We start from the raw sequence: 12,079 nt of genomic DNA, 5'->3' as shown, positions 1-12,079 counted from the left end.
CAGTGATAAGGCCTGGCTCATAGTTGGCATGCCAATTCATCCCAGAGGTGTTCATTTGGACTTGAGGTCATGGCTTTGTGCAGGCCAGTCAAGTTCTTTTACTCTTATATCAACAATCCCATTCTGTGCAGACCTTGATTCATACGGGGTGACATTATTGTGCTGAAACAGAAATGAGCCTTCCCCAAACTGTTGCCAAAAAGTTGCAAACATGGAATTATCAAGAATATCAACTGTATGATTCAGGTTGTTTTCAGTGGAACCAGGGGCCCCAATTCAAACCATGAGCAGCCTCTGACCCTTATTTCTCCTATCAACCTGTCAGATGTCAAAGTTTGATTAATCAGTCAAGAGAATGTGTTTCTATTATTGGCATTGCATATGGACAGTTTGGAACAAGGCAGTGAGTGTTCCAACTGAGAACATAATTTTAGACAGTGTATGGCTACTTTTGGTTATAGAGTATATTTTCCCTTACTCATTCTAAAAATATCACTTTGCAACTTAGCAACGTAGGTGGTTCTTCACAATCAGGACAGTGAGGTTGTGGAATGCACTGCCGGGTGATGTTGGGATGGCTGATTCAGTTAATGCCTTTAAGAATGGCTTGGATGATTTTTTGGACAGACATAATATCAAAGGCTATTGTGATACTAAGCTCTATAGTTAGTATAGGTATGGGTATATAGAATTTAATTAAAAGTAGGGAGGGGTGTGTGTATGGATGCTGGGTTTTCATTTGGAGGGGTTGAACTTTGTCTTTTTTCAACCCAGTTTAACTATGTAAATAGGTTGGGGCTAGTGAGGTGCCAGACCCTAACCCGCCCCCTGGCAGTGAAAGGTGGCAGGCAGGGAGAGCAGGAAGAAGAGCTCAACCCGGACCTGTCCGCCACCCGCAACCAGAGGTGCGCGGTCAGCCCGAACCCATCCGAACCACGGGCATCAGGCCAACCCGCACATCACTAGTTAGGGCATTTGCCCCAATGCTTATCACAGTGTGTCCTTACTAACTTGCTGTAAGAAAGTATAAAATGTGCTTTTTTTATTCTCCACTCTCTGCTTTGCCTTCACTAAAGCAAGGAGCTGAGTCTCTGTGGAGGCACCTTCAGGCATCCATATCACCCTTTTATCAAAAGTAAAGCAAAGACACTCCAACAAGGTTCAGAATTCACTTTATAGGTTCTTCTATGAGTTTTCCACCTTTACTCTAGAAGTGAAATCTGGGATACAAAATGTATGTATTGCATTATTAAATAAATAGGGGGTAGTTCTACAACAGATGCACATCACTAATTTGACAGGCCAAGATTAGTATTGCCCATGCTGCAATCCAGTTGGGATAGTAATTATTGGCTAGTTAAAAGCATTTCATTAATTTTCTTTAATTAATTAAAATAAGCAGATCAAAAAGTGCATGAGTTCTCTTCCAATAAAAAGAAAAGATTGATTTTAATTCTATTTTACGTACTTATTTTCTATAGAGTGACTTTGATAAATGATTCCCTAAGTGAGTATTTACTTGTAGAGGCAATCATGAAACAAACTGTCAGAATATTGGAACAGGCGTAGTCTTGTGATTTGCTCTCTGACTTTATTCTATTATTCTTCCCATTAGAGTGCTAAAGTAAATTAAATGCTTTGTGCTGACAGACTTTATTAACACGCTGCACTCTGTCTTCAGCCTGTGTTGTGGGTAAAAGACTGGGTTAATTAGGCTAATGATTTCATTTGAGATAAAGTCAAAACAGTTTCATTTTGTTTTTTTGTTTTTTGTGGAATTCTTTTTTTTCACTCTTATAGACATATAGTTGGCTTAAGACAATACATGAAAATGCAATGGTCTATCTAGGGGTGCAGGGTTGTGATTGTACTGTAGCCTACCCCCAACGGAGGCTGCTGGATAGATAATGGTGCTGAGGGGAGAAGCCTGCCTTAGCCCTAAGGTTATATATATATATATATATATATATATATATATATATATATATATATATATATATATATATATATATATATATATATATATATATATATATATATATATATATTGTAATATATATATATATTGTATATCTTGACAAAGGCTTGGGATGTGAGCCGAAATGTTGATTCTGTACGATGATGATGAAACAATAAAATAATTAATTTTTTAAAGAAATCCCAGGAGTGCGCTACCACATGTGTTTCAATGAATAAATTCCCAGGAGCAGCACCCACGGACTTGCAAGAACAGATACCCTTAGGAATGTGGATCCCAGTAACAAGTATACAAGTATCTATCTATCTATCTATCTATCTATCTATCTATCTATCTATCTATCTATCTATCTATCTATCTATCTAGATATATATATAATTCTTAGTGCAACTAAGATTTTATTTAGTGCAAACAAAATTTTGGCTCACAACTCAAGCCGTCATCAGGAAGTGCACAATAAAATGTAATTCTGTAAGGCTACAAATGTTGTTATTACAACTTTTTATTACTCTTCTTTTTATTCAGTCCAGGCTCTTATTTAAATCAATGCATGGTTGCTGGGGTACTTTGAACCCTAGCAACACGATTGCTGAAATTGCAAACTGGAGAGCTGCTGAATAAAAAGCTAAATAACTTCAAAACCACAAATAATTAAAATTATTTGCAGATTCTCTGAGAATATCATTTATGATCTCACGAATGCCATAATGTACCCAGGGTTTACACTTCAATCCATTTGCCAGTGGATCACATCTTTACCAACCTACTGTAAGGAAGACTTACCTGGCATCCCAAGGGATACATCATCACCCGCCTGACTGGAAAAGCCCTAGAATGGGCATCCCCTCTGTGGGAGAAGGAGGATCCGTTGATTGACAATTCTAAAGCCTTTATCCAGGATCTGCGAACAGTGTTTGACGCCCCCGGCCGGGCAGCGCCCCCCTCCTCGCGGTTGTTGCAGATTCGTCAGGGGACTCATATTGTGCTAGAATACACCATAGAGTTCCGCACGTTGGTCCCAGAGACAGGTTGGAACAACGAGGCCTACCACGCCGCTTTTTACAACGGGCTCTCTATACGCCTGAAGGATGACTTGGTCTCCCGTGAGCTGCCTACGCGTTGGGAAGATCTTATCGCTTTGGCTGTCAAGGTGGATACTTCCCACCAACATCCTGGAGAATCTTCAAAGAGGTTTCATCAATCCCTCTTCGTCTCCAGCGGGAGCATGGTTCTTCTTCGTCCAGAAAAAAGACGGTAGTCTACGTCCCTGTATTGATTACAAGATTACCTCCAAAAACCGTTACCCTCTTCCTCTCATCTCTGAGTTATTCGATCAACTCAAGGGAGCTAGTCACTTCACAAAGTTAGATCTGCGTGGAGCCTATAATTTGATCCGCATTCGTGAGGGCGATGAGTGGAAAACTGCTTTTAACACTTGTGATGTACATTACGAAAACCTTGTCATGCCATTCGGGCTCTGCAACGCGCACGCAGTTTTCCAGGCGTTAGTAAACAATAACTTCAGAGTACTTCTTGTGTTGTTGTCTATTTGGATGATATCCTTATTTTCTCCAAATCCTTGGAAGAACTTTGGATTCAAGTACGTGAGGTCCTCTCCCGTAAATTAGAGAAATGTTCTTTTGAAACCTCTAAAATACCTTTCTTAGGTTCTATCATCTCCCAAAGAGGCTTCGAGATGGACCAAGCCAAGACATCTGCCATACAAGATTTGCATCTTCCGACCAGTACAAAATCCATTCAATGTTTCATCGGCTTTGCCAACTATTACCGGCAGTTTATCAAACGTTTTTCTTCCAAGTTTCTCTCATTTGTAAGGGCGGAAGACCAAACTACTGGCCTCCACAGGCACTGGAAGCCTTTCAAAATCTAAAAGACTCTTTTTCCTCGGCTCTAATTCTAAGACATCCTGACCCTCTTCTGACGTTTTTTTAATTGAAGTAGATGGCTTGGATGTGGGGACTGGAGCAGTCCTGTCTCAGAGGTCCTCAAGTGATGGAAAATTACACCCCTGTGCCTTTTTCTCCAAAAAATTCTCTCCCCCTGAACAGAACTACGATGTGGGGAATTGTGAAATTTTGGCTGCAAAACTGGCCTTAGAAGAATGGAGGCATTTGTTGCAGGGTTCTTCTGTCCAGGTGACCATCTTTACTGATCATAAGAACTTGGAATATATTCAGACCCTGAAACTTTAAAACCGAGACAAGCTCGGTGGGCACTCTCCTTTACAGGTTCAACTTTGTCTTGACTTTTCGTCCTGGTTCCAGAAATAAGAAGGCCGATGCTTTGTCTAGGAGTTTTCTTCCAGAAGAAACCAGTTGTGGGGCCGCTGAACCTATTGTGCCTTCTACCAAAATTGTGGCTGCTCTGACTTTTTCTGTGGCTTCCCAACTGCTCTCTGCACAGTCTTCAGCACCGTCAGATACTCCCCTAGGGGTAGCATTTGTTCCTCCTGAACTCGTCAGTCTATCTTTAAACAATCTCATAGTTCCAAGCAGGCTTGCCATCCTGGGATTCGGAAGACGACAGACCTGCTATCCCGCCTTGTTTGGTGGCCTTCTCTTTGGAAGGATGTTAAAGACTTTGTCTCTTCCTGTGCTAACTGTGCGGCTTCCAAGTCGGGACATTTTCTTCTTCTTCTCTTGCCCATTCCCTCTCGACCCTGGACCCATCTGGCCATGGACTTTATTGTTGACCTCCCTGTTTCCCTGGGTCATACAGTTATTTGGTGGTGGTGGATAGGTTTAAGCAAGATGGCTCATTTCGTTCCCCTTCACAAGTTGCCCTCTGCTCCAGAACTCTCAAGACTTTTCATTCAGCACATTTTCCGTCTTCATGGATTTCCAGCAGAGATAGTGTCTGACAGAGGCTCTCAGTTTGTTTCCAAGTTTTGGAGATCCTTGTGCAAAGCACTTCACATCTCTCTTCAATTTTCTTCTGCATATCATCCACAGTCCAATGGTGCAGCAGAACGAATCAACCAAGCACTTGAACAGTTCCTGCGCTGTCATGTATCTTTATGCCACGATGACTGGGCAGATCTTCTTCTGTGGGCTGAGTTTGCGCACAATAACGCCTTGCATGCCTCTTCTGAAAAGTCTCCTTTTTTCTGTGTGTTTGGTCAACATCCTATGGCCTTTCCTCAAGATCTTCTTCTCTCCAATGACCTAGCAGCCAATGATCAAGTCGCTCATATGTCTGCTATCTGGCATGCAACCAAGGCCAACCTGGAGAAGAGTTCTTTGTCTCAAAAACATTTTGCCGACAGAAGACGGTTTCCTACTCCTCAATATACTCTTGGAGACAGAGTTTGGCTTTCCACAAGAAATATTCGCCTCAAGATTCCTACCCCCAAGCTTGGTCCCAAATTCATCGGTCCTTTCTGTTGTCGAGGTCATCAATCCTGTTGCTGTTTGCCTTCAATTACCTGCAGAGATGTGGATCCCCAATGTCTTCCATGTGCCCCTTCTTAAACCAGCATCTTCCTCTGAGTCTTCTTCTTTCTGTTATTGTGGATGGTTTCTAGGAGTTCGAAGTTAAAATAGTTTTCGATTCTTGTGTCTCCAAGGGCACATTGCAGTACTTGATCGAGTGGAAGGGTTTCAGTCCTGAGGAATGTTCCTGGGTGAGATGTTCTGATGTTCATGCCCCTGCACTTGTTCGGAAATGCCACAGTTTCCTTCCAAGCCAAGTTGTGGTCGTCCTGAGGCCCCCCATAAGGAGGGGGTACTGTAAGGAAGACTTACCTGGCGTCCCAAGATGGCGGTGTCTTCCATGCGGTTCCTCCTGGGCGCAGCTCTGTGACATCACGCCAGCATCAGACTAGTCGCCGGCGTCGGATTGGATGTCAGCGTTGAAACATCAGCGTCAGATTGGACGCCAGAGTGAGGACGCCAGCGTCATGACATCACTGCGTCCGTTTTTGCCGCCAAAGGAGGCCTATAAAAGACGCTGGAGCACTTCTGACTTTGCCCTACAATAGGTTCTTCCTTGTGAGTTCCTGGGTGCACTACTAGTGATTCTAATTTTTGATCCTGTGTTTTGACCCTTGCCTGTTACCGTATACTGAACCTTTACTGCCTGAACCGACCATATTGCCTGAACTCGACTACTCTTCTGTTTAATCCTTATCTGTACCTCGAACTGTTAGACTGTGCTTCCTCCTAAGTCCGCTACTCCTGGCTGAGCCTTTGGGCCCCCTACACCTACTACACACCATGAAGCTAAAGCTGCTCTTGAAAGGGGTTGTTCACCTTTGCAATAACTTGTAGTATTATGTAGAAAGTGATATTATGAGACAATTTGCAACAGGTTTAATTTTTTATTATTTATGGGTTTTGAGTTATTTAACTTTTTATATAGCAATCCAGTTGCTTGGGTCCACATTACTTTAGCAATCATATATTGATTTGAATACAAGACTGGAATATGAGTAGGGGATGGCCTGAATAGAAAAATGAGTAATAAAAAGTAGTTATAACAGAAAATGTGTAGCTTTATAGAGCATTAGTTTTGTAGATGTGACCCCCATTTGAAATCTGGAAAGAAGGCAAATAATTTAAAAACTAAATAAAATAATGATAAAATAATGACAACTGATGAAAGTTGCTTAGAATTAGCCATTCTATAACATACTAAAAGTTAACTTAAAGGTGAATCACTCCTTGTAATACTTTCAGTCTCATGTTCCTGTAGTAAGTATGCCAGGATCTTCTTCTAATCCCACACACAAATAAGTCTCAGGTTCCTACTGTGCATTTAAAATTCAGGTTAGCACTTGTCCACAAAACACTCATGTACTTTATTAGAATTGACCTCCTTGGTGTTTATTAATTCCTATGAATTACAAGCTTTACAAAAATGGTACATTTAGTTCACAGAATAGTTTTTTTATTTTTTTCCGTCCATAAAATTAGGCCATACACCAAAACTCCTTCTGAACAGAACCAGGCCCAGGGCCAAGCAGACATGGCGCCCTAGGCACCCGGTCGCTACCCCCACCCCCAAGAATTAGGGGAGGGGAGAGTAATGAAGGGGAAGGGCAGGGGAGGGAGGTAGGGGGAGTAACGGAGGTAGGGGAGAGTGATAGAGTGGAGGAGAGAGGAAAGAGGTGATAGCAGCAGGGGAGCAAACCACCCAGACTAGGGGTAGGCAGAAGACTTTTGAACAGGTACCTGCCCAGAGCCCCCACATCTTTGCAACCTAGGCAGGTGTCTCTTCTGCCTACCCCTAGTTCTGGCCCTGAACAGAACTAATTGCTACATATAACACTACCTCATTTTACTTAGATCCCAAAAAGGATTATTTTCTGATGGCATACATATAGTCATTTTCACCGTATACTTTAACAAGGTGAATTAATTGCTAAATGTGTCAGTGGATTCCATTAATTATCTTTGTTTTATATATTTCACATTGAAGGGAGATAATTATCCTGAACACAATTTCTAAGCAAATTAAGTCTTATACCTTTCTTTCATTTTCATATTACTGTCATATTTTTACTCCAACAAGATGGTTTGGGTTTCAGAAATATATTCTACTATAATGAGAGCATGGAGAATGCTACAGCAGGAGTATTCACTGTTGTCATGCCATTTCTTCTGCTGTATATATGTGCAGTATTTTAACCTTGGCATTTTTCAAACACAAAAAAATAAGCTATTCTGGGATTTCCAACATCTTCAGAATACTAAAATCACATTGATTTTTCCATGATATACATGAATATATATAATTTAAATTATAATGCTGTACATGAAATACCAATCTTTACAAATAGAACAATAAAAATGCTCTTGTAAAAATATATTACGGCGATAACATAGTCAATTTACTGGAATTGTTATAGAGAAATGGCTTTGTTATAAAAACGTCAAGGAGCTGTATTCTGCAGTCAATGCAAAGCCATGGGGTTAAAAGCCATCACTATTTTATAGTAGGGAAAGGGAACCAAAGTGCATTTTAACCATCAAGCCAGACATCATAAATGCATTAAATATGGCCAGATATTTCAGATAAAGTGACTTGTCTGGGGTCACAAGGAGGGGACATAATAATTTGTACCAGGATTTAGTATTTGAGGCACACTTCTATACAAAAAATCATCTTAAGATTTAATGCAGTGTTGCACCAGAGCCTAATTTGCCATCTTACTACCCAGAGGGTATGCAAGTTGTGTATCATAATGGGAACATACAGGAACATATAAAAAATAAAATGGTATGGTCCATTGGATGCTTTTATTTAGTTGAAAGGGTAAATCAAATGATTAGACCTGTTAGCATAATGGTTGTTGAATACATGATCATGTGTGCCCCATCTTACTTTTCCGTTTTTTCTTTACTTTTTAGGCACTCCCCTAATTTACTGACCACTAGTGCACCTGTGCTTCTGTTCGGAATTGTGCAGAGTTGTGTCTATTAACGCAGGGGAACCCTGGAGCTACCACCAGACCAGGTATTTAACAATACTCACCAGCACATCCTAACCTTTCCTTATTCCTTCTGCTCAGTCCTCAGTACACCAATCCTGTACACATAAGGCAAAAAACTTACCAAGACAACAGGGCAAATCCAAGTAGGGATTCCCCCTGCGTGTTTATTAAGAATGTAATGTTTCGGGCAAGCCCCATCATCAGACATAGTAACCAGTAAAGAAGCGAAGTTGTGCTCCTGTTCAGAATTGTGGACAGTTTTGTCTATTGACCCAGGGAAACCATTGAACAGGTGGTAGCTCCAGAGCTCCCTCAGTTTGCTGCGTTAATGTAAGACGCACACTTGTGTCCAAAGAATAGAGCACATAGTAACATTGTAAGTTAGGTTTAAAAAAGACGCACGTCCATCAAGTTCAATCTTTTAAGCCTATATATATAACTTGCCTAACTGCTAGTTGATCCAGCGGAAGGCATTTCGCATGCCAAACACCAGCAATTATGCCAATCAGACTTAAAAAATATTGGCTGCAATTATGTCAGGCGCAACCATGGTGAAATTCTAGGGAAAAATCCAATTGCACATGAAATTTGCACTTTGCTCACTTGCTAGTTCCCACTGGAGCACTAGGGATTACACTCGCAGGAGAGTTAAAGAGCTGTGCATTCCCATTGCTCTTAAAAAAAATTCTAATGTGGCTGGATGGCATGCCACCCCTAAAATCTTGGCACCCTAGGTCCGTGTCTTTGTGACCTTGACACAGATCTGGGCCTAGTCGTAAATTACCCTTATAGTCTTATTTATATAATGCATAATTCTATATGTGGGATCCTCCACTCTGTTTCTACTATACAGAGTATAGAAAGAGATCTCCAGGTTGCAAAATTAGGAAACATTTTTCTGAAGCAATTGGTCATATTTTAATGAAAAGTAATAAAATACACGTTTGACCACAAAAGAATGATAGAACATTCTGCTACGGGCAAAATTAAATATTAAATAAAATATTTTAACAGCCTGTGCAGAGAGAAGCCATGAAACAATCCCAACACATATGTTCCTGCTAATAAGCGCAGCATTTGGTTTGAGTCAAAATATATTTAATATTTTCCCCCATTTATCACAGTTTCAGGAAATCTGTAACTATGTTGCCTTGGGCCTTATCAAAATATGACAAGCTCCACTGCATTAGCTGACACAAAAAGAACGATGGTTTAATTAATGGGAAGATAAATTCTGACCTTGCTGGAGTAGCCCTGCTATTTTATCTAGTTTATGGCTTTAGCAATCCTGTTGGAGAGGAAGAAAATCCCTTCTCTGTTTAAGTTGCTTTAAATAAACTTTCCGAAGCCCTGGGAGGCTTTGTTGTAGCAAGGTGTAATTGATTGCACTGCAGTTATGATTAATTTTAAGGTTGATTCTGATAATGGTTGTTTATATAATAGATTTCACATTAACTCTCCATTATAAATGGCTGTGCTTACGGATAATTTGGAGAAAGTGAAATTTCGGCTTAATAAAGCTTTGATAAGAAAGTTTATTTTGAAGAATGCCTTACGAGGCCCTAGAAACAGCTCAAAATATAAATAACATTTGACTGTGCTGGCCTACTCTGAAACTATGATGGGGGTAAAAGCATAGAAAGCTTCAATATCCAAGTATGCTCGGAAGTTCATCCAAAATGTAGCAGCACTGTGCCAGTCCACCATGCCACATGTTACACATCGCTGCTTCTTTGTGGGGCAACCCTTGGAGGTATTCGCTGAGCTGACCGACTGGCATCTGGGCTGCTTATGATAAGGTGCAAAGACAAATCTATAGGACCTGCTATATATCCAGGGAATACGAACAACCTTCTGCATTGCCCTGTGCATTGTACACAACTGTCAGGAACAAATTTGGTAACAAGGCAATAGATTTATTCCACATGTGTAAACTCACAGAGCAGCTGCTGTATCATATAGCAATAATATGTATAGCAAAACAAGATGGTGACAGTCTATTGTATATGAATTGTGGCCAAACGATATACCTTTAGCTATTGGTGGAATACAATTCTTAGTACTTGTAATATTTAAGACCTACTATAGATACATGCGGCTGGTGTTCCTTTCATATATGTGTCCCTGTGTGTGCGCTTGTCTGATGTCTGATTGGCATAGCCCCTTAATGGGAAGCCTAACAATACGCATATACTGTATACTGTATATATATATGTATACAGTGAAGCAGTGTGGGGCTAGTGTTGCCATGGCTCAATGACTTGTTGAGCATTGCACAGATGTGCAGCCATTACAGTTTATTTCATTGAGGCACAAACTTTGTAAGCTGTGTGTTTATCTATAATATCTTTTCGCTTATATCAATGCCCAAAAACTAAGCAGCATGGTAAAAGCTAGGCCAAATCAATCTCTAAGGCCCTGGAAACACATGCAGATTTACACAGCATTTCGGCGTGGTTCACGCCGCGTTTTTTTGAAAAAGCAGACCGCAGGGTGGAGGTAAGGGTGCTGTGCCCAGGGCAGTGAGCAGGTGTGGGTCAGCGGGGCCTACAAGGACCAGGGGCCCAGTCCGACCCTGCAAATAGTTTTATTATTTTGTCTTACAGTTAATGCACAGTTACTCATACTTTATTTAACTTTAATGATAGTGTGGGTATTCAGCAGAGATGTCATGAGTGGCACCATCAGAGAATGGATATGATCCAACAGAGCAAGATTGTGGTAGGTAACTTGCACTAAGAATTCCGATTTCTCTTGTGGTAAGTCATTTTGTTGCTTGTTCTCATTCCCATTATATAGACATCAAACCGCAGAAACCGCAGAAATTCTCGTGCAAGAAGCCGATTTGACATGATTTAAATCCTAATGATGTAACCAGTGATCTATGGCTTACATTAATTTTACACATTCTTAGTGGCTGACTTCAGTTTAATCAATATCAGAGAATACTAATTTATCACACCAGTTAACAGATTATAGATTAATAATAAATTTTGCCATTTTCTTGTAGGAATACAACAAATAAAGATCTGTTGACATACTAAAGTCAAATGCATTAATGAGAGTAGTAATTACATCGAGTTTATTTTATATTTTGAGCTGGTAAGCATTTTGTAGTGTTTCCTTTGCGTTTATTCATTTCAGTGCACATTATAAACTGAGCAACGTGTTTTATCAATCAGGAGCTAACTTCAGCTGGATAGATACTATAGTTTGAAGATGGGGGTTTTATATATAAATATATATGTAGAGACCCTGAGATTTGGGTGTATTTATTTCAGGCATTTCCCCTTGGTAAAAGGACACCTAAGGGCCCTTTAGTTAACTCAGGCAGCTATGTCCCTTGCTGGGTCCACATTAGTTCATGGAGTTTGTCCACTAGATGGCACTGTTTGTCAATATAAAAGGGTTTAGCACCATGCGGTCTGGGTCTGTCCTGGGACTTTGCCTCAGTGTGAGGTACTACAGGTCCAGGTCTGCCGGGAAAGTTAGTTAAGTGTAAGATAGTGATAGTAATACAGTAATAGTCGTTCTAGGAGTGAAAGTCAGCACAGGATAGCTAGTGAGCAGATGTGGCTCCAACGAGGAGAAATAGTGGGGTTAAGACCCCGTGGTATTTGAACCACTAGTGCAAGGACTACAGTGGG

At 40.7% G+C, this 12,079-nt stretch overlaps 1 long non-coding RNA gene across 2 annotated transcripts in view; it reads left to right on the top strand.

Moving 5' to 3' along the window:
- The window catches only part of LOC121401437, a 59,420-nt gene extending 47,554 nt beyond the window's left edge, over positions 1-11,866 (top strand). For both annotated transcript variants that reach the window (XR_005966241.1, XR_005966242.1), the window contains exons 3-4: positions 8,350-8,455; positions 11,081-11,866. This is a non-coding gene — a long non-coding RNA (uncharacterized LOC121401437). The remainder of the gene's footprint in view (positions 1-8,349; positions 8,456-11,080) is intronic.
- The last annotated feature ends 213 nt before the right edge of the window (positions 11,867-12,079 follow it).

This window comes from Xenopus laevis, chromosome 3L, assembly GCF_017654675.1.
Source record: "Xenopus laevis strain J_2021 chromosome 3L, Xenopus_laevis_v10.1, whole genome shotgun sequence".
Taxonomy (NCBI): domain Eukaryota; kingdom Metazoa; phylum Chordata; class Amphibia; order Anura; family Pipidae; genus Xenopus; species Xenopus laevis.
The sequence above is the reverse complement of the archived record's forward strand: the minus strand, read 5'-3'. Positions and strand labels throughout refer to the sequence as shown.